The sequence below is a fragment of the Tachyglossus aculeatus genome, chromosome 19, assembly GCF_015852505.1.
Source record: "Tachyglossus aculeatus isolate mTacAcu1 chromosome 19, mTacAcu1.pri, whole genome shotgun sequence".
In the NCBI taxonomy this organism is placed as follows: Eukaryota; Metazoa; Chordata; class Mammalia; order Monotremata; family Tachyglossidae; genus Tachyglossus; species Tachyglossus aculeatus.
Window position 1 is genome coordinate 28,580,854 of NC_052084.1, and position 23,597 is coordinate 28,604,450.

Here is a 23,597-nt window from a genome sequence, read left to right on the forward strand (position 1 = left end):
AGAGTGGATTGCTCATGGACCTGGGAGTCGTAAGGCATGGGTTCTAATCTCTTGTCTGCTGTGTGATCTGCTGTGTGACCTTGGGCAAGTCACTTCACTCTCTGTGCCTCAGTTATCTCATCTGTAAAATGGGGAATAAGTCTGTGAGCCCTATGCGGGATAGGGACTGTGTCCAACCCAATTTGCTTGTATCCACCCCAGCACTTAGGACAGTGCCTGGCACATAGTAAATGCTTAACAAATACCATAATAATAATAATAATTAGTATTCCAAGAGCTGGAATGGAGACAAGTTAATCAGATTGGATAGTGCCCCTGTTCCACATGGGGCTCAGAGGTAGGAGTGACAAGCAGTGTGGCTATGTGGAAAGAGCACGGGCTTTGATCATAGGTTCAAATCCTGGCTCCGCCAATTGTCAGCTGTGTGTCTTTGGGCAAGTCACTTCACTTCTCTGGGCCACAGTTACCTCATGTGTAAAATGGGGATTAAGACTGTGAGCCCCACATGGGACAACCTGATCACCTTGTAACATCCCCAGTGCTTAGAACAGTGCTTTGCACATAGTAAGCTCTTAATAAATGCCGTTATTATTATTGTTATTATTATTATTATTATTTATTGAATCATCAATTTGCAGTTGAGGAAACTGAGGCCCAGAGAAGTGAAGTGGCATGCCCAAGATCACGCAGCAAGCAAGTGAGAAAAAACATAGCCTAGTTGAAGGGATATGGGCCTGGGTGTCAGAAGGACCTGGGTTTTAATCCTGCCTCCACCACTTGTCTGCTGCGTGACCTTGGGCAAGTCACTTTATTTCTCTGGAGCTCAATTACCTTATCTGCAAAATGGGGATTAAGACTTGAAGCACCATATGGGACATGGACCATGTCCAACTGTTAAGCCTGTATCTACACTAGGGTTTAGTATAGTGCCTAGCACATAGTAAGTGCTTCATAAATTTGCCAATAAAAATAAAATGGATGGATTTACCAGTTGACGCTCATCACTGGAAGAACAACAGTTCCCTGTTGAGAAACATGTTACATTGATCAAAACTAAGTATCAACTGTAAGAAAGCATCCTGGGTTCAACGTTTGTTCTTTGCCTTCACTGTCAGTTTTCTTTGGTTTTCTTTCCTGTTGGAGAATAAGATACTTTTCCCCCTGCTGCGTCTTGTTTACATGGTTATTTCACACTGTCTCTCCACATGGCTGTCGACCACCATGCTCTTTGGTGAAAGGAGACTTTATGTTGATGCTCAGAACTTTCTTCATTCATCCCTCCAACTGTTCATTACTGTATCATTGCCAGTGGGTCTTTGAGGATGGAATTTGAACTTATATGGAATTTCAACCTCAGGCAAGGCCGGCAAATGAGCCGTCCACTAAGCCGAAAACCCAACTCGGGACTTCCGAAAACCCCACTCAAAGAGGACATTAGGGAAAGCGGTGTCACAAAATGACCACAGACGTTCCATGCGGAGCATATTCCTTCCTCTTCAGTAAAAGGTGAAGGAGCTGGGCCCAGAGCTGGAAATAGCCCTTGAGAAATCCCTTCTTTGACAATCGCAATGCTTTGGTCCTGTTTCAGGTTGTACCATGTTTATTTCTCCTTCCATGATATTTTTGGCAGTTCCTAAGGAACCTAACAAGATGTCTTTTCAAAATTCAATCTGCCTGTACACAGCTGTGGTTTTGCAGCTAGGTATTTTCTTAAACTTGGGTGTTTTTTTGAAAATTTAAACCTTTTTTTTTTTCTGAAAATGTTGAAAAGAAAAGAGCTAGGCAAATGGATGTTTTTCTGCTGAAGTGGAAGCAGAGGGCCAGGTTGTAGAATAACGAACAACATGGCCTTGGGTGGAGAGGGGCTAAGGTAGCTCTCAGCCTGGGCTCTACTCTTCCAAACCAGAGCTAAATCCAACTGCATCAAGACATCCATGATGAAGATTACATATGACACTGGAGTGAAATGGCAGCTCTTGGCTTGCAGGAAAAACAAGTCCCAGAGTATCGGGTGAACTTGCAGAAGAAGCAATCACAGGATCATGGTCTTTTCTTCCTGGACTTGATTCACACATTTCAGGACTCTTGACAACTCTCCTGAATGAAAATGTCAGCGCTGAGAGCTGTCTATTTCTGCAGTGCACTGTGTTTTATTTTAGAGAGAAGTAGTCGGTCAATCACTGTGTGTAGAGCACTGTACTAAGTGCTTGGGAGAGTACCATATAACAGACACATTCCCTGCCCACAGTGAGCTTACATTCTACAGTTACAGTCTAGTAGTAGTAGTTGTCATAGTATTAATACTAATGCTATTGTGCAATCAATCATTTGATATTATAATCAGTAGTACAATGGAATGCTATCGTACTATAGGAGTGTACTATCCAAGAGTTGGTAGACACATTCTGTGCCCACAGGTTGTTCAATGGTTCTTCTCTTAGACATTCATTCTTTTGACAAGAATAGACAATCTATCATCCCTCTTTTCCCCTCTTATAGCCTGGAGAAGGGTAACAAATTTCATAATGGTATAATCTGCAGTTGGAAGACATGTTCTGTTTCGCTTGAACCTACAGCCTTAAAACTTCATTGCATGCCCCTTGCCATAGTTGTGTGAGCTTTTGTGGATGATAACTCTATATTCACCCAGTCCACTCTCTTGATGATTTTATAGATTTCAATCATGTCCCCTCAATCTCCATCTTGACATAGTGATGAAACCTAATCTCTAGTCTATTGGTTTACAAGTGCTCTCCAAATTCCTGATCATCTTGGCTCTCCTTCTCTATATCTTCTCCAGCTTGGTATCACTATCCAGATTGTCCTAGGACAGAGCAAATAGTTCATATGTTATGGTATACTGAAGATACAGTATGTTCTTTTCCAACTGAACAGCTATTAAATGTGATACCAACTAAGCCCATTATAATACAAGCCTTTTAAGGACTAGAATATTAGCCCACTGGAAAAGTCAGTTCTTCTATTTAAATAAGCATGCCACTACTATTCCTCATCCCAAGATACATTCCAGACATTAATGTTTCAATCCCTCTGGAAAAAAAAAGCCCAGACTGACGGGAAGGTTTTGCTACTTTAGGGCATTACAGCCAGAATTCCATTAGAACCACATTTAGTTGGATTCCTGATAATGCATTTTGTACCATGAAATTGAACCTTGAATGAATTTTAAAGTGACTTTTCTGTAGCGGTCAACCTATGGAAAGGACCATTGAGTTGTCAGTTGAATTAGTCTTGCTGAATGGAAGGCATGGATTTCCTTTTTTTCCTGATCCCTTGTTGACATCAAAATTACCTAACCCGGGAAAGAAACGCCTCAAGCATTACATTGTTACGAAGTTGCGACAAAGAGGCTGTAAAGCTTTCCTCATCCAATAGCCACTCCATTTCACCAATCCATTCCCCTTCCTTCCTTCTCAACCTTTTAAAAGTCTAGTGCTTCCTTGTTTTTGTCCTCATTGTCCCTTATTGTCTGGCTATTCCATCCACTATAGCGCTTAGTCCCCTCTTGGGATCGCACCTGGAGAGTTTCCAGTACTCTACCAGTCTCGGCTATGGGAGGAGAATCAAGCAGAGGCCTACCCATTCCATTTCTAGCTTGGGTGATGGCTAGACAGTGGAAGGCAATCTGCTACATGTCAAAATTCAACCGTGCTGGGCAGCAGTGGCATAGGAGAAAGTCGAGGGAGGAGACTCAAGTTGACTGTGTGGAGGAAGGCAATGGTAAACCACTTCCGTATTTTTACCAAGAAAACTCTTTGGGTACACCACCAGAGTATTTGCAGATGCAGGTGGGGGCCTTTTGTGAGAGAAGTGTCCATAAGTCGCATTGGTCAGAAACGACTCAACAGCCGAAGACAAGGCAAAAATAGCACATAGTACAATACTCTGCACACACTAAGTACTCATTAAATACCCTTCTTTGAAACAGCCTTTCTTGGCAAGGTTTTGTATTTGTTTCCCTCTCTAAATGCCTTTTTGTGAATTGGAATCTTATGTTTACCACTCCCTTTTCCTTCTCCTCCTCCTCCTCTGTCTCACACTCGTCCCTCTTCTGGGCTACTAAGTCTCTTAGCCAGGGCCGTTGCCTTGCACTTTTCTAAAAGTAGTGTGAGGTAGGTGTGCAGACAATGTTGATGACACTAAAAATGAGAGGTTACTCTTTCTCGAAGAGAAGGCAACCTTGTAAGTTTTGGGAGCCAGGTCGCAGTCATGACATTAGATTCGATCAAGCATTTCCAACAGAAATCAAATCTGTTTTTTGTTCCCCCAAAAGGCCAAAAGAAAAGCCAGCCTCACCTTTCCCCCAATATAGCTTTGTGAGATGTGGGTGTGAATGTATATGAGAATCAATACATTCCTTCTTAATGACTCTGTTCCAGAATTAACTTCCCAGAAGGAATTTGGTTGGGAATTTAAGAATCTAACATGTATTTATTCAAATTTACTGAGACAGCTTAAGCTTACTGTTGTGGTCAAACTTTGTGTCATGATTAATAATTATGGTTTTACTTGGAAAAAATATAAATTCAGATAATTTCTAAGGTAAGATCAATTGTAAACCCCAATTGTCAAGCATAGGTTTTTCTGTCATGGTAATTCAAGCACAGTTGTTAATTTTTACAGTGACAATAATATTGGCATTTAGAAGCTTACTATGTGCCAAGTACTGTGCTACACACTCTTATTTGTATAAGAAAATCAGATCAGACACAAGTCTTGTCCCAAATGGGGGTCACAGTCAAACAGAGAGGGAGAACAGGTATTAAAATCTCCACTTTACAGATTAAGAAGCTGTCACATGGTGTTGAATCACTTACCGAAAGTCACGCATTAGTCAAATGACACCTGGGACTAGTACCCAGGTTTCTTGATTCCAGTCCTGTGTTCTTTCCATTAGATTCTGCTACTCCTCTATTGGTTGATGTTTTATATCCTCAGTGACCATTCAAAAAATTCCAAGTGTTTAATCCATTATCAGAGTATATGTGATGTGGGTACCAATGATTTGGGGGAGAGAAAACACGACTTTTCTTCTTAATCTCTATGCAAAGAACAACACTCCCAAGTGAGGTACAGGGGGAACCTAAAGCTCATACTAGATGGGCCATTTGGTTCAATAATTATGGTATTAGTTAAGCACTTACTATAGGCCAAACACTCTACTAAACTCTGGGGGTAGATACAGGGTAACTGATTCATTCAATTGTATTTATTAAGCACCTATTGTGTGCAGAGCACTGTACTAAGCTTTTGGGAGAGTACAGTATAACAAAAAACAGATACATTCCCTGCCCCCAGTGAACAGGGGTCACAGAGTAACTGGGAGGGAGAACAGGTTTTGGAATCCTGATTTTTCAGATGAAAGGTCTGAGGCACAGAGAAGTTAAGTTATTTGCCGTGGTCGCACTGCAGATAAATGGCAAAGCTGGGATTAGAACCCAGAGCCTCTGACTCTCAGCTCCTTGCTCCTTCCATTAGGCCACGTGGCTTCCCAACACACTTCCCGTCACAACTGATCACTCACGATATTCCCTGAGACACTTCATACAGAAAATTCCCCATATTATTGATTGGGAGAAAGGGAGAGCACAATTTTCAAGGGGATTCATCCCTGAGTCAGGTCAGAAATTCAGTCAATAATATGCAGCCTGCTGTTTATGTGGCTTATTTTTTAATCCAGTCATTCCACAGAAACATTTTGAGCCAGCTGTGGAAATGGAGAGAAGGTTGCCGTGGAAGAAATGTTCAGAAGCTGAGCGGTTAGAATGTTGAAATGATTGCTAGCTGCTGAATTTCTTACTCAGGAGACTGAAATTTAGGGGTAGATTTTTCTATCTCAAAATTCCTGCCAGTAACAATGGAATCATCTGGAAAAGAGAAAGAAGCTACTCTTCCCTCTAGTACTTGACAACTTATGGGTACATAGCATTCCCTGTAACTGATATGGGCTTTTAGAGGAACACTGAGGAATGTGGCTCCCAGAGAGAAAAAACGGTACCAATCTAGTCAGTAGTAAAGAAGCAGGGTGTTTTAATGGCTAAAGCATGGGGCTGGGTCCTAATCCCAGCTCTACCACTTGTCTGCTGTGTGACCCTAGGCAAGTCACTGCACTTCTCTGTGCCACGGTTGCCTCATGTGTGAAATGGGGATTAAGACTGTGAGCCCTATTAAGGATAGAGATCTTGTCCAACCTGGATTACCTTGTATCAACCCCAGCACTTAGAATGGTGCCTGGCCTATTGTAAGTGTTTAAGAAATACCACAATTACTATAAAGTGTGTACTTGGTTAATTGCCCTTCTTATTCTAAGTAGACTCACTGTTGGGGAAATTCATTGAGGAATCTACACGTGGCTTAAAAAGTCAATGTGGGACCTACAGTCACGGCCACGTTATGGACACAAAGAGCCTATCCCTTGTTTTGTAGCATATTTCTAAATGTTTTCGGAGCTGGGACCTTTTTCTCTACCTCCTTGCCTCTCAATCCTTGTCCTTAAGGAGTTTACAATCTCTCATATGGGTCCCATCCAGCTGAAGTGTGATTCAAAGCTGATCAGTCACTTTATTGAGGGCTTACATTGGGCAGGACAGAGCGCTGTACTAAGTGCCTCGGAGAGGACAGTATAACAGAGTTGGTAGACATGTTCGCTGACCGCAACGAGCTTACAGTCTAGAGGATTGCTGATGATCTGCAGCGTGGCTCAGTGGAAAGAGTCAGAGGAGTCAGAGGTCATGGGTTCAAATCCCAGCTCTGCCAAATGTCAGCTGTGTGACTTTGGGCAAGTCACTTAACTTCTCTGGGCCTCAGTTCCCTCATCTGTTAAATGGGGAGGAAGACTGTGAGCCCCCCGTGGGACAACCTGATCACCTTGTAACCTCCCCAGCATTTAGAACAGTGCTTTGCACATAGCGTTTAATAAATGCCATGATTATTATTATCTGAATGCATTGCAAGAGTTCATTGGTTTTTCTGCCATTTAGGTGTAGGAAAGGTTGGTGGAATTTCTCTACAAGTGTGTCATCTGTGGTAAATTGAGGTCTCAGTTGTGGAAATGGTTGGGTGCTATAGTTGCCTTAAACTCTCAATAATAGGATGGATTAATTCAAATATTTATACCGTATTAGGGTCACCCTAAGGGTATCAGCCTTCCGCATGGCTTAGTGGACAGAGCCAGGGCCTGGGAGTTAGAAGGACCTGGGTTCTAATCTCAGTTTCTCCACTTGTCTGCTGTTTGACCTTGGTCAAGTCACTTAACTTCTCTCTGTCTCAGTTCCCTCATCTGGAAAATGGGGATTAAGATGATGAGCCCTTTATGGGACAGGAACTGTGTCTAACCCAATCACCTTGAATCTCCTCCAGTGCTTAGTAGAGTGCTTGGCACATGGTAAGTGCTCAATAAATACCACAATTATTATTAAAGAGCTTCTTGATTCAGTTTCCTATCACTTTGTCTCCTTGAGTCATTTGACTGTATGCTTCCTTCAGAGTGAAATTGTGACAGCATTTTTGTTTGTCCTGCCAGTGAGGTTCCTTGGCTGGTACTTAATGTCTCTCTTCTTCTGATCAACATCTGTGAGATCTGTCGTCAGCTTGCGTAGAACCATAGGAAATAAACCTTCACTGAATTTCTTAAGCTTAATTTTGCTATGAAGACAATATGCGTGGTTGCAAACTGGTACGGTGATTCATTTACAGACTACCAAAATTTCACAATCCCTTATTTTGCAGAAGGAAAAAAAAAGTCTGAGTCTTTTCAAAACTATGCCCGGTTTCTACCAGACAGGGAACATATTGAGTTTGCATGGCAATTTGTCCCAACACTCCAGAGACTGTTTAGTAGCAGAGGTTCAGTTTTCCAGTAAATCATTTGCTCGGTGGTTTGCATTTGAGGACAGAAACTGAATTTACACTCTGGGTGCCGCAGTCTCTAAAGCCACTAATCCTTCCCTTGGCGAAACTGACATATACCATGGGCTGGTTAGGTGAATTAATAAAACTAATCATTCAATAGACGCTCTGACCTCAAAGAACATTTGCTGTTGACACAAGCCTGAATTCTTTCCTCCCACCCCAAATACCACAACTTTTGTCAAATCCACTTGTGTTGAGCATCCCCTGACAAATAGTCTGTTACACAATGACTTGATATGCCTCTCTTCTTTCTGCATTACGAAAGGAGGCTTCCTGCTTCCTATTCACACCATTCCCAGTTTTGGGACTCTTATGAGCAATCCTTTAATCTGTCCCTTCCAAAATCCTCTCTTGAAAAACAACAAGGTCTAGCGGTAAGAGCATGGACCTAAGAGTCAGAGGACCTGGGTTCTAATCCCATCTCCACCATTTGTGGGCTGTGTTAGCTTGGGCAAGACACTTAACTGCTCTGTGCTTCAGTTACTTCATTTGTAAAATGGGGATCAAGACTGTGAACCTTATATGTGACAGGTACCGTGTCCACCCTGATGATTTTGTATGTATCCCAGTGCTTAGTACATACCTGGAACAGAGTAACAGTTGAACAAATACCACTGGAAAAAACTAAAGAATGTGGCCCACTTGAATTATTAGTCCCAACTACACTCACAGATTTTTTATAGTCCAACTTTCAGACTTTCTGTAAACTTAATTTGAGGTGAAAGAAGGACCATATCTAAAAAATACCCAATTTGAAGATTTCTTGAGCTAAGGACTCCAAGACAATCTGCAGAACTACAATTGAAACCTAATGACATCTGGAGAATGTGTTTTACAGCACCAAAGGTGTGATACGTCACCTTCACCACCTAATGAATGCTTCTGTATCTGTTCACACCATTTTCATCTCCCCCTAGCTATTAAAACTAATCTGGGATTTGGAAAAATATAGTCTTAATAGCACTTCCTGGCAGCTTAATTGTTGCACTGAACACTCAAGTTTGCATTCAATTATCTGGAATTTCTCCTTTGGAAGAGCTTTGGATTTGATTTCAGTCTCAGAGAGATTTTGGAGGATAAATGCATTTTTATTCAATTTTTAAAATTAATCAACTCTCTTCCCCTCTCTTGAGTCCACCCTATGAGTTTGAGCCTTGTTGTTTTCTCAGGAAGTTCTGCTGTCAACATGAAAAAGAAGAGGCACATTTTCCCATCTGCAACTTCCTGAAGCAGCCCACATCTTTTTTTCCAGTCTTTCTAAGAACGCATCGTTTCGGGATGCAAGGGCCGGCCTTGTCCGCCTCCGGTCTACTAACAGATTAGCTCATTTATAGATCGAGCCACTTTCCAAAGGAGAAGTGGAGTCGAGAAGCATCTGAAGTAATTAGTGCATGGATCTACAGTATTTTCAGTGTGAGTGTCCAAGAAAGTGGAGCGTATTTCCAAGAAACCCCTTTCTCTGTGGATTGGGTAATATTCCTTCCTCCCATGATTTCCGTAGTTCTCATACGCAATACGCTCGGCATCCAAAAGATCTCTCATATTCTTCACTGAGAAATCAATTTTCTTAAAACGTAATTCTCCATTTGTTTCCACTGAGTTAGGTAGCTTTTTCCCTATGAAATCTCCATGTCTACAGCAGGCCAAAATCACAGCAGTTGGGGAAAAAAAACCCGGTGTCTTGAATGGCTACTGTCAGATTTTAAAGACCACTGAGATCCCAGTCTTAACTTCAGTCCAACAAGAGATGGTCTTTTTTAACCCCAGTTCATCTCAGTGTACCAGGCAATCAATCTATCGTATTTAAGTGCTTACTGTGTGTGAAGCGCTGTCCTAAGCACTTGGGAGAGTGTAATATAACCAAGTTGGTACAGTGAGCTTAATCTAGAGGTGGAACAGCTAGGAAAATGTATGAGATAGAGCAATGAGGCTGGGGAATAAATTTTTTTTGTAGCACGTGACTCTTGATTGGCTCAGAATCCGATTGGCATATAATAAAAATGGCATTTATTAAGGGCTTACTATGTGCAAAGCACTGTTCTAAGAGGTCTGGAAGTTGTCCCTGTGGGCTGTAATTTGGGGATGATTTTTAAATTAGCAAGGTGGATAGAGCAGGAATGGAGGAAGGTGGAGGTCTACCAACTCTGTTGAATTGGACTCCCCCAAGTGTTTAGTACAGTGCTCTGCACACAGTAAGTGATCAATAAATGCAATTGATTGATTGCCTGGGGCACTGAGATGTACTGGGCTAAAAACAGACCCTTTCTTGTTGGACTGGAAATGAGACAGTGCAGTACTCTGCACATAGTAAGTGCTCAGTAAATACCACTGACTGCTTAATATTATCGATATTTATTTATGTTCACTTAATGTTTCTATTATTCAGTGTTCTATTTCATGTTTTAATGTTAAAAATTAGGTACAGTTGTTGATTTTGAACTATTTCAACCCTAAAAAATTTGAACTGCCTTTTTGCATTTTCACTATATTTTGGAACACTAGTGTACCCAAAGATCCAAGCCAATTTCTTCCCAGCCTCAATTTTAATGGTGAAAATCATTTTTTTCTGGCATATGGAGTATACACAGCCTGTGACCTACAAAGAGAAAACATTTTCCAATACATTTTTATTTTTTAAGATGTCATGGTTGGACAGATATCATTAATGCATCTTGCAATGGAAATCATCTTTTAACAATGGGATCTTCTAAAACTGAAAGAACTGACCTCTCTTTATCAAATGATGTTCCTGAATTATTTGGCACTTGGATTAATGCTTAGCTGAAGAATTTGGTAATTATTTTGAGGTCTCCCAGAGGTCACGAGGGGTCTTGATCTCTTGGGTGATATTGTTTTTTTTTTTTCTCTTATGTGATTTATATGTATGTCTTTCCATGGCAATAACATCCAGTAATGGTAATGGACATTTTGGGACCAGTTCCCACTGTCTCACAGCTCTCTCTGTAAGTGGAAGGAACTCCTCATCAAATGCAAAGCATTTCTATCCACTGTTTCTCCTGGCAAAGTTTTTGCTATGAATGTTGTTTTCCCTCTGGACATCTGCTCTTTTATAAACAAGCAAATGTGATTTCTACTCCCGATTCAGATTTTAGCAGCTGAGTTGTCTTGCCGCTTCTTTTTGATGTTGTGGCAACAGTCATGGTGCATAACCACAGACGAGGTTACCCTCCTTTTAGGGGTGATTTTACTGAATCACTCAATCAATCGTATTTATTGAGCTCTGACTATGTGCAGAACACTGTATTCAGCACTTGGGAGAGTACAATACAACAGAATTAGCAGACATATTCCCTGCCTACGAGGAGCTTACAGTCTGAAGATATTAGATATTCAATTGGCTGCCATCACTAGGGTAATCTGAGATGAATGTGCAGAAGAACCACTTCTACTATTATCACTACTACTATTAGCACTACTACTCCTACTCTTACTATTATCATTATTATTATCATTATTATTGTTATTAATAATGCTACAATACTTACCAAGTTGACCAAATAGGTTAAAGAAATATCAGGAAAAAAAACTTCCTTGAAAATTTCTAAGTAAACCCAAGGGAAATTTGAAGGTCGAATCATTTAAGTAACTTTTGGTTCATTTGGCTCAATCAGTCCATCCAGAGTATTTATTGAGCACTTGATTACCCAATTATGAATCCCAATAACCTTTGTTGCCAAAATTAATTTTCAAAGTCAACTTTGAGATTCCTGAGGCAGTATCAGAAAGGTTAACTGTTTTCTTTTGGTAAGCAAGTAGCAAAATAAATCCCCTCCCTCCCCCCCCCTTAGACTTCACTCACATCATATCTCCTTTATGAGTTGCCCTCCCCTTCCACTTTGTCAAGCCCTTTGATTTCCCTTTGACAAAATTCGATTCAGAGCCCGTTTCTGACCTCATTAATGCCCTGAATATATTATTCAATATAGCCTCATTGGTGGGAGGATATAGACAGGAAACTCATAAAATAGCATGGGTTTCAGGGGTTGGGGATGGGATGAAATTAAGGTAAGGGATCTTGGGGCTGAAGCCCAAGGGATCTGGGTAAGAGGAAGCCCCCCAAATACTCCACAGTGCAGCCACCCCACCCCACCAAAAGGACAGCTTTCCCCATAAGCATGCCCCTTCTTGTTCCTGAAATGGAGCTGTGGGCAGGAGAAATGGGAATCGAAGCAATGAGCGTATAAAAAACTGAGATTTCCACTGATGTACTGTTTATCTCTACAGTGAGTGGCAGAAAGAGATCCGTGGGGGCACATTTCCAGACCCTCCCCCAGCTCTCCTTTAAGCCAATCAGGACAAAGAAACTCGAGATAATGGCAACATCGAGTCAGCCTGTTTACCCCAAGCCCCAGGTTCTTTGTAAGGGTTCAGTGCTGAGGACATAAATGTATCTTAATACCGGGGATTGAAATTAATTGTAGCATTTTAGACCACTTCAAGATGAGAAAGAAATGCCTTTTAAATTAGAACTTCCTTATATAGACATTCAATACTAAATGTTTTATTTACTAAAATGGGTAATCATTTTGCAAGGCTTATACTGACGAGAAGAGGGGGAAGTCCTTGTAGCTGGAACATTCCTCCCCAGGGAATTCTAAATGTCACCAAGGACAAACTAAGCCAAATAGTTTCCACCCTCTCCCCAGCCCATTCCTCTCCGCCACCCCACTCCCGCCTAAATGATCTTTGCGTCGTCATGTGCAAATTACATCTGGGTTTCAACAGCTTAGGCTGAGCCTGTTCCTATATCCCCGTCAGAGATGGAAAATTATGACTGGACAAAGGGAAAGCCAAAGAAAGAGAAATTGCCCATGCAGAAGGACATTTCCTTAAAAGAAGTCCTGGAGTCTGACTTCACTGTGGAAATTGACCCAAAACTTTGAAAGCATTTTTGTGGGGCTGCATAGTTGCCTCTCGCCTTTATGGATGGAAATTTTCCTCAAAATATTTTCTTCTCTCTGTCCCCCTCTCTCCCACCCAAGAGCATTGATACTTCACATCAGGTGTATCCCCTGGCTGTTCTAAAAACAGACCTTGTTTTGAGCTGAGGGAATCACCATGTATGTCTCAAAGAAGGGGAAGAAATTTCATCAGCATCGCCTTTCCGGACCGTTTAATTGAAGCTGAATCTGCACTAAAAGTGAACAGCTCCCAGGCTTTTGGGAAGGCTACAATAATGACTGTTGCCAAGAACAAATCCAAACAAAGTTCTCCCTTCAGGTAATGCATATCCCAGCCTCAGCCGTGCAAGCCACGAGGCTCAGCAAGCCCGCAGTTTCTGGATCACAGTAGCTCTTTCAGGGAATCATGGTATTACTGGGATCACTTCTGCCCCTTGGTGTAATCAGGGGTCAAGATAGGCAAAATATTAGATTGTGAGGGTGACACTGATCCAGGCCTTCTGCCATTCCTTTGGGAAGTTTGTGACGTTGATCTTACCCTGTGGACCCAAGTCCCTTTCCTTTCTATTTTTTTTTATGATATTTGTTAAGCCCTTACTGTGTGTCGGGCATAGTGCGGGGGTTGATGAAAGCTAATCAGGTTGGGCACAGTCCTGCTCCCACATGAGGCTTCTTACAATGGAATGAATCTTAATCCCCATTTTACCTATGAGGTTACTGAGGCTCAGAGAAGCTGAGTTGCCCAGAGAAGTGGTGGAGCTGCGATTAGAACCCAGGTCCTTCTAACTTCCCAGGCTCGTGTTTTATACACTAAGCTATACTGCTTCTATGAAGGCATCTCCTCTAGGAGGCAGACCTGGCTAATAATAATAATAATAATGGCCTTTATTAAGTGCTTACTATGTGCAAAGCACTGTTCTAAGCACTGTAGAGGTTACAAGGTGATCAGGTTGTCCCATGTTGGGCTCACAATCTTAATCCCCATTTTACAGATGAGGTAACTGAGGCCCAGAGAAGTTGTGACTTGTCCAAAGTCACACAGCTGAGCCGGGATTTGAACCCATGTCCTCTGACTCCAAAGCCCGTGCTCTTTCCACTGAGCCACACTGCTTCAAGTTGTTGTATCAGCCACTTAGCACGCACGCGTACATCTGATTTCATTCACTTGAGTGGTTGATTACTTCCTGATTTTTATGTTGGTACTTTTTACACTTTTACCTATTGAATATTTCGCAATTCATATCTTCTGGCTTCTTACAATGGAATCTAAGCTTCTTGAGGGTAGGGGTGGCATCTTTCACTTCTATTGTCTATTTTCAAACTATTAGTAATAATGATGATGGCGTTTAAGTGCTTACTATGTGCCAAGCGCTGTTCTAAGTGCTGGGAGAGATACAAGGTAATCTAATCTCTTACCCTCTCCACTGTGCATCACTAACTGACACTGGTGTAGTTGAACTGGAATCTTGTGGAAGGAGCAAAACATGAAAAAGCTTCTGACGAATACTACCTGGAGAAACGGTCATGGTGGGTGAATGGACTTGGGGGTTGGAAGAAGGTGAAGATAAAGATGCATTTCAAAGATGGACTATGAGAGTGAGGATAGTATAGATCAGAGGTATTGATAATAATTGTGGTATTTGTTATGCCCTTACTAGGTGCCAAGCGCCAGTGTATATACATCATGTCAGACACGGTCCCAGTCCTAGGCAGAAGATTTGTAAATCTTCATTTTACAAATGAGTAAACATAGTCACAGACAAGTGAAGTGACTTGCCCAGGGTCACACAGGAGGCAAGGGGCAGAATCAGGATTAGAACCCTGGTCCTCCAACTCCCTGCTTTCAACAAAATATTTAAAGAAATGATGACAAGAAGGATCAAGGTTATTTCCAGAAAGTTCCATGAGCTGGACTGTGGGTCATCTGTTTGACTTGGAGCATGCAGATCAGGAAAAATGATATTAGGTGAGTTCCTCTGAAAAAAGTTTCCAATTTTGATTTCCAGGCTTCTTTTGCTGCAAGAATGTTCAAGATTCCAAAATAAGAATGTTAACGTGTTCTCTGTCACATTCCCAGACCCGCTGACCTGTGGAGAGAATTGAAAAGGTATTTAGGTTATGTCTGGACAAGGCTGAGCTATGAAACAAGATTCTGTAGTCAGGAAAGAACAGAGCTCCACACTTTTGCAGACACTAAGATTACAATATGACATCATCTTTGGTGCATTGCAGTAGTGGGCTAGGGAAGGAATGTCGGACTAGGGAGATGGAAAGGAACTGCAGTCGGATTTTATGGAAGAATGCTTCAAACAAAAGTTCTTTTAGAAGAACGTGGTGATCCAGATTGCTACATGGCTCAGAGAGGTGTGAAGGATCAGGGAAGTACCCAACATGGAAGGAAAACAACTTGGAGTTGCTCATAATCTAAAAATAAGATATTGAGGATGGCGAAATGAGCGCTAGGGAATTAGCAATTCCATTTTCAAAGTAAGAAGATTTTCCACCTCTTGGATTGCATGCCACAATTAAAATTCCACAGTCCTCTCAAGGCTCATTTGGGTAAAAGAAAAAAAAAAGCTGTCAGGAGTTTAGATCCAGATTTGAACATTACATGTTTCATTCTGACTTTCTTTTTATTCTTGAATTGGAGACCAAACCTGAGCACCACCTGGGAAAATATTTATTTTTTCAATAAAGCCAAACAGCCATAATTAGCCATTAATGGAGCTAATAAAAATTTTCACTGACATAATACCATGAGATGGAGGCTTTCAAAGATTTTACAAACCTCTGAAAATGTATGGACAGTTAGGCTAGAGTCAGCTCTGCTACTTGTCTGCTAGGTGACCTTGGGCAAGTCACTTCTTTTCTCTGTGCCTCAGTTACCTCATCTGTAAAATGAAGATTGAGATTGTGAACCCCTTGTGGGAAGGGGACTGTGTCCAACCTGATTTGCTTTTATCCACCCCAGCACTAAGAACAGTGCCAGGCACAGAGTAAGTCCTTAACAAATACAATAATAATAATAATAATAATAGGGTATTTGAAAGTGGGAGATCGGCTCACAGGGAAAGATGATTTTGACTCCTCATTTGTCACCTTTTATTTCCAGTAAAATGAGTATCTTCAGAGAAGCAGCATGGCTCAGTAGAAAGAGCATGAGCTTGGGAGTCAGAGGTCATGGGTTCAAATCCCGGCTCCACCTCTTGTCAGCTGTGTGACTTTGGGCAAGTCACTTAATCAATCATATTTATTGAGCGCTTACTGTGTGCAGAGCACTGTACTAAGCGCTTGGGAAGTACAAGTTGGCAACATAGAGAGACAGTCCCTACCCAACAGTGGGCTCACAGTCTAGAAGGGGGAGACAGAGAACAAAACCAAACATATTAACAAAATAATATAAATAGAATAGATATGTACAAACATATACTTAACTTCTCTTTGCCTCAGTTACCTCATTTGTAAAAATAGGGATTAAGACTGTGAGCCCCATGTGGGATTTACCTGATCACTTTGTATCCTCCCCAGCGCTTAGAACAGTGCTTTGCACATAGTAAGCGCTTAACAAATACCATTATTATTATTATTATTATTATTATTATTATTATTATTAGGACGGATGACATGATGCAAATGAAGAACATGCTCAAAACATGGGAGACAAAAGAGGGCTGTTTTGTGGAGATTGCTTTTATATAGAGCTACATGGAAAAATAATCTACCCATAATGACAGGGAATGTTTTCTGAGGGATCCTCTAAACTGTAAGCTCTTGGTGGGCAGGGAATGTGACTACCAACCTTGTTGGATTGTACTCTCCCAATCGCTTAGGAAAACTGAAAGGAAAACAACAGCTCAACCTCAGAATTTACCAATGTCTTAAGTCATTTCCTCCATCCTGTGAAGGTTATGGCCCTTCATTTTCACTGAAGAACAGTGGCTTTAGGGGCAAGATTACACTTAATGCTCTCCAAGATAATTATAATTCATTCAACACATTTATTGAGCGCTTACTGTGTACTAAGCTTTTGGGAGAGTACAGTATAACGATACACAGTCACATTCCCGGCCCACAATGATATCTAGACCTTTTTACACCCCTAGCCTGTCAACCCCTGGATTAAAAACAGAAAAATCATGGATCCCACAATTCCCAGCAGTTGGGTGACCCCTAACCCAGCCTGTTTCCTCTGTTGGGTCTCTGCACCTGTTACTTTTAAAGGCAGTGGGGTTGGGGTGGGGGTCTGTGGCTAGCAAAAATTTAGGGAGTGGGATTCAGGAGATTAGGACTGTGAGCCCCATGTAGGACAGGCACTGTGTCCAACTCAATTATTCATTCAATCGTATTTATTGAGTGCTTACTGTGTGCAGAGCACTGTACTGAGTGCTTGGGAAGTACAAGTTGGCAACATATAGAGACGGTCCCTATCCAACAGTGGGCTCACAGTCTAGAAGGGGGACACAGACAACAAAACATATTAATAAAATAAATAGAATAAATATGTATAAGTAAAATAAATAGAATAATAAATATGTACAAACATATATACATATGTATAGGAGCTGTGGGGAGGGGAAGGAGGTAAGGCAGAGGGGGAGAGGAAAGAGGGGACTTAGTACCGAACCTGGTACAAAGTGCCTAAAAAATTCCCCAAGTATTATTATTATTGTTATGGGCTTGTTTAACACCAACTCTACCAGACCACTAAATATTCAAAGCAGGAGTAGCAGCATGGCCTAGAGAGACCATCACAGTTATAAAAGTCAAGGTATCTTTGTGCTATTCCCATCTCTTCTACCTGCCTGCTGTGTGACCTTGGGCAAGTCACTGAACTTCTCTGTGCCTCAGTTTTCCCATCTATAAAATGAATTTTCAGTAACCATGCTCCCTTCCACTTAGCAGCATGGCTCAGTGGAAAGAGCCCGGGCTTTGGAGTCAGAGGTCATGGGTTCGATTCCCAGCTCTGCCACTTGTCAGTTGGGTGACTTTGGGAGGGTCATTTCACTACTCTGGGCCTCAGTTCTCTCATCTGTAAAATGGGGATGAAGACTGTGAGCCCCCTGTGGGACAACCTATCACCTTGTAACCTCCCCAGTGCTTAGAAGAGTGCTTGGCACATAGTAAGCACTTAATAAATGCCATCATTTTTTTTTAAGAGTGTGAGCTCTGTGTGGCCAGGAACTTTGCCTAATGTGATTGCATCAATTGCAATTAGAAGCCCTGTGGAAAGAGCACGGTCTTGGAAGTCAGAGGACCAGATTCCTAATCCAGGCTCTGCCACTTGTCTGCTGTGTGACCTTGGATAAACCGCTTCACTTCTCTGTGCCTCAGGTCCCTCATGGGCAAAATGGGGATTCAATCTCTGTCCTCCCTCCTACTTCGACTGTGAGCCCCAGGTGGGACCTGATGACCTTATATCTACCCCAGTGGTTGGCACATAGTGCTTAACAAATACCATGGTTATTATTATCACATTTAGTACTGTCATTATTATTATTGTTATTATTATTATTATTCAAAGGAAGCGGTTAAGACCAGACTAAACTTCATTCCTTAGTATCCTTGTCTGCTTTCCTTGGAGAGAAGGTGCATGTTTTACCATGGAGAAGTATGCCAAGCTCTGCAGTGAGACCCCATTGGGCTAGAAGTCTACCTAAACCTTGGCCCCAAGTGAGGGTCTGTGTTTTTAGAATTATTTTCCTAGGCAGCCCTAACCTTTGAAGCCAACATGAGATTTTTTGGAGATGAGAGATTTAATGGGATACGTTCTGTTGAGATTCACAGTCTCAGAAACATTTTCCTTAAACATGACAAAAGGAAAGAATTACTTCAGATCTGTATGTGGTATTTTCAAAAGTTATTTCATTTTTCTCTGTCCAGTGCTTTGTTTTCCTCTAAATATTACAACACATGTGGCCTATGCCCTCCTGAGCAGAGCAACTTGACACTCTTCTAATTTCCTCCCCCTTACTGAAGATGTACACATGACGGGGAAGACAGGGGGCCTTCAGGGGTGAGGATGCGATTTTAGTAATGTAAGTCGTGAAGACAACGTTTGAATTCAGTGTCCCTCTGAGCCTCGTGTCACCAGAGGATCCAACAACTTCGCCAAGGCTCAATAGGGACCTCATTCCGCCTGATCAATTTTCGTACTCATTGTGCTTTGAATCTGGAAGGAGAGAGTCCCGAGAGAGCAGTTCAGTTTCACTGAAAAGTCTAGATACTCAGTCGGCAAGGCTGGAGAGAGTAAGCCTTTTGAGGAGAAGATTGTGGCAGCTATTCATGCTTATATACATGTGACCCTGTGGATCCTTTGATCCCTGGAGGGGGTGTTAGTGTGCTAGCTAGGGAACCACAGGGAATATGCCAGTGGCTCCATGCTGGGTCGCTCTCCGGAACCACCCAGGGTGCACCATGAGAAGGCAAGAGCGGGAAGCCAATGGACGTTTGGATCCATCCATCTTTCCCTGTGCCTATGTTGGATTAATTCAGTTCTATGTATACTCTTTGTGCTGTCCACTGGGATTCAGAGGACGCGGGTTCTAATCCCAGCTCTGCCACATGTCTGCTGCGGGATCTTGGGCAAGTCATTTTACTTCTCTGTGCCTCAGTTACCTCATCTGGAAAAGGAGGATCAGGACTGAGCGTCCCATGTGGGACAGGAACTGTGTCCAACCTGATTACCTTGTATCTACCCCAGCACTTAAAACAGTGCCTGGTAAATAGTAAGTGCTTAACAAATACCACAGTTATTAATATTATTACTCAGCCTTCCCCAACACCGTACTCTGAAAGTGCGAGGTCTGAAAATCTTCATCTCTTGTGCTCTCTGCAACAGCATGTGTTTCAGCAAATAGCCTTTATGTTTGGAGAAGAAACCCTGCGAGTTCAGTATTGGAAAACTCCTGTAAGCTCATGCTTTTTTTTTTTAAATGGTATTTAAACACTTACTATGTATCAAGGGCTGGGCTAGGTATAGGCTAATTTGCTGGACACAATCCCTGTCCCGCATAAGGTTCACAGTCTAGGAGAGAGAACAGGTATTTAATCCCCATTTGACAGTTGAGGAACTGGGGCATGAGAAATTAAGTGACTTGCCCAAGGTCACACAGCATGCAGTTGGCAGAACCGGAATTAGAAGACAGATCCTCTGATTCCCAGTCCTAAAGAAGCAGCAAGGCCTGGTGGAGAGAGCAGGGGCCTGGGAATCAGAAGGTTCTGGGTTCTAATTCCGGCTTTTCCTCTTGTCTAGCCGGTCAAGTCACTTCACTTCTCTGGGCCTCAGCAACTTAACCTGTAAAATGGGTGTTAAGATGGTGAGCCCCATGTGGGATATGGACTGTGTCCAACTTGATTTGCTCTATCTACCCCAGTATTTACTACACTACCTGCAGCAGAGTAAGCACTTAACAAATACCATTTTTTTTAAAAGTAGCTTACATATAAGAAAGGAGAGGAGAAGGAATAGGAAGGTAAGGATTTCCATGAGAGTCTCTTCTCTTGAAGTCACCCAAGTGCTCCATATGTTGTTACTCAATGATTTAGCCTCCCCATTTGCTTCTGCACCTCTTATTCAAACCCAGCAGTCAATAAATTAACTCCCCTCACATACTTCATCGCATTCCATCCTCCCCCTCATCTTTTATTTCCTCATCAAAAATTAGGGTGGGGAAACTATGCCGTGACAGCAACTATGCAAGTAAATAAAGTACACATGTATATTCATTTGAGCATTCCATTTATTTTGATCCCACTGTTCATAAATATTTGTATGTCTGTCGCCCTCATATTTGTGAGTTCCACGTGGTCATGGAATGTATCTTATACTTTCATGGTAGTTTCCCAAATACTCAATACAACATAGTTGAGGTTCTCCCCACAGGTAAGGGAATTTTTGTCTGGAAACCACAAACTTTCATTTATTTCTTCAGTAATTTTGTACTTTCTTTTATGCTAATTTATTCCATGGAGTAATTTCTTAACCTCTTTGAAGATAATATATAACTTTTTATGGGATAAACCAACATTGAAATATTTTCTTCTAACTAAATTTGGCAGCTAGAATGCTGTTCTGTTAACAGCAGTAGCAGAAAATGTTTTTCTATTTTCTCCATGTTCAAAGAGTTGAAAGGGTTTGTTTCCAGACCCTAGAATATTTTGTTTTGAACACGTTTAAATTGCTTCCACGTTTTTCTGAGGACAAAAATGCTTAACTCCCCAAGAAAAAGAGAGGTGAAGGGAAAATTATTTCCAAAATATTCTGTCAGTCATATGGTTGAAAGCCCTGTATTAAAAGAAATTCTAACCTTCGACCTGTTAAATGGGTTACGATGTCTTCTGAAATAACTTCAACTGGCAAATGTTTGGGCAACCCATCTTTGTAGCTAAGGTAACATTTATGAGGGAATTGGTTCTCAAGAGAAGATGCTGGACATTTAAGGTTGTTATTTTTATGCATTGTGCACCTGGTTTTAGGAAACATGATGCCAACATGAGCAGCAGCAATCTTTCGCTAATGATTTCCATTTAGGCTATTTTGGGGCTCCTATAAGGCCTATTGGGGAGTCAGAAGGACTTGGGTTCTAATTCTGGCTACACCATCTGCTGGGTAACTTTAAGCAAGTCACTTCACTTCTCTGGGCCTCAGTTTCCTCATCTGTAAGGCCAATAAGGCCAATTTGAGACAGGCAAAGTCTGTTGCAATGAGGGTGGACACTTCCATGGAGAGAGAGTAGTTCTCTGCTTCTGTTTTTTTCTCTTTCCGTCTACCACTGGAATGCGAGGCTTCTAAATGTGGTTCTTCTTGAGTCGTTTCAACTTCCACAAGGAGAGGTCAGTGGCTAAAGTCATTGAAGGACAAGTACGATTATCAGTCAATCAACTGTATTTATCAGGGCATTGTACTAAGCTCTTGGGAGAGTACAACACAATGATATAACAGACACATTCTCTGCCCACAATGAGCTTACAGTAGAAGAAGCAGCTTAGAACAGTGCTTTGCACATAGTAATTGCTTAATAAATGCCATTACTACTAAGAAGCACCAATCATAATTAAGAGGACTTGCATGCCCAGAGGAGTAACTGGCTGCTGTTGGACTTTCTGTGGCATATCTGGCTGGTTTTTTTGTTTGTTGATTTTTTTTATGATATTCATTAAGCACTTACTATGCGCTAAGCACTGTAATAAACCATTGGGTTGATCAGCCCCACATGGGACTCACAGTCTTAATCCCCACTTTACAGATGAGGGAACTGAGGCCCAGAGAAGTGAAGTGACTTGCTTAAAGTTACCCAGCATGCAAGTGGCGTCTGCTAGACACCACAGTCTTCTAGACTGTGAGCCCGTTGTTGGGTAGGGACCCTCTCTATATGTTGACAACTTGTACTTCCCAAGCGCTTAGTACAGTACTCTGCACACAGTAAGCACTCAATAAATACAATTGAATGAATGAATGAATGGTGTAGCCGGAATTAGAACCCAGGTCCTCCTGACTCCCGAGCCTCTCCATTAATTCATTGTCAAGTTTATTGAGAGCTTATTGTGTGCAAAGCATTGTGCTAGGCATTTGGAAGAGTACAATATAACAATAAACAGACGCATCCCTAGTCCATGAAGAGCTTACAGTCTAGAGGGGGAGAGGGCTCAATCCACTAGCCCACACTGCTTCTTGGTTCTGTTCAAGTTGTCAACACAATGGGGGTTCACATAAATTTTAGTGGGTACAGACAACTTATCCCTTTACTATCCCCACTTATTTACTACCGTTTCTGAGAGAGGAGCTATTAGCTTTTCGATGATCTTTTAGACTGGTATCCAAACTGATTATCTTGTATCTACCTCAACACTTAGTACGGGGCCTGGCATAAAGTGAGAGCTTAACAAATAGCATTTTTTAAAAATGGTGTCTTCCAAGAGCCCCAAAGCCAGAAATCACTGCAAAGCCCCTTGACTCAGTTTCCTCACACTTCAAACAACGTACAAGAGCTAGGGATGTTAGATGGGCAATTATCAACCGTAAGCAGGGTTGTCACAGTTACTCCTAACCTTCTGTTATCACTGCTGGAGACAGACCCATGGCAAGAGAATTAATTTAGATGCACGAGACAGAAGGGATGTTTTTTCACCATTGTTCTTTTATCTTGATCAATATACCAGCTGCAGAGAAGCAGCGTGACTCAGTGGAAAAAGCCAGGGTTTGGGAGTCAGAGGTCATGGGTTCTAATCTCGCTCCACCACTTGTCAGCTGTGTGACCTTGGACAAGTCACTTGCTTCTCTCTGCTTCAATTCCCTTGTCTGTAAAATGGGGATTAAGATTGTGAGCCCCACGTGGGACAACCTGATTACCTTGTATCCCTCCAGTGCTTAGAACGGTGCTTAGCACATAGTAAGCGCTTAACAAATACCATCATTATTATTATTATCACCTTCCACCCTAAAAGATAGTTCTAAATCCTTTCCTAACATTTCCACATGCCATTTGCATTTTAATCACTCATAAAAATCAGCACGGGCAAAGAGATCAGAATCCTACGGAAATCAGATTTTGCCTAAACTGGACTCCCCTAGACGGTAAGCCTCTTTGGGAGTAAGGAACATGCCTACCAACTCGGTTTTATTCTACTCTCCTAAGTATCCACAGTAAGTGCTCAATAAATCAATCGATTAATCAATCAATAATATTTATTGTACTCTTTGTGCAGAGCACTGTCCTAAATCCCTGGGAGACTACAATGCAACAA

General features: G+C 41.8%; 1 non-coding gene across 1 annotated transcript; it reads left to right on the forward strand.

Annotated features, from left to right (window-relative positions):
* Positions 1-3,520: 3,520 nt before the first annotated feature.
* On the forward strand, positions 3,521-3,657 carry LOC119941055. The gene has a single exon (XR_005455093.1). It is a non-coding gene; the product is annotated as a small nucleolar RNA SNORA7 (small nucleolar RNA).
* The last annotated feature ends 19,940 nt before the right edge of the window (positions 3,658-23,597 follow it).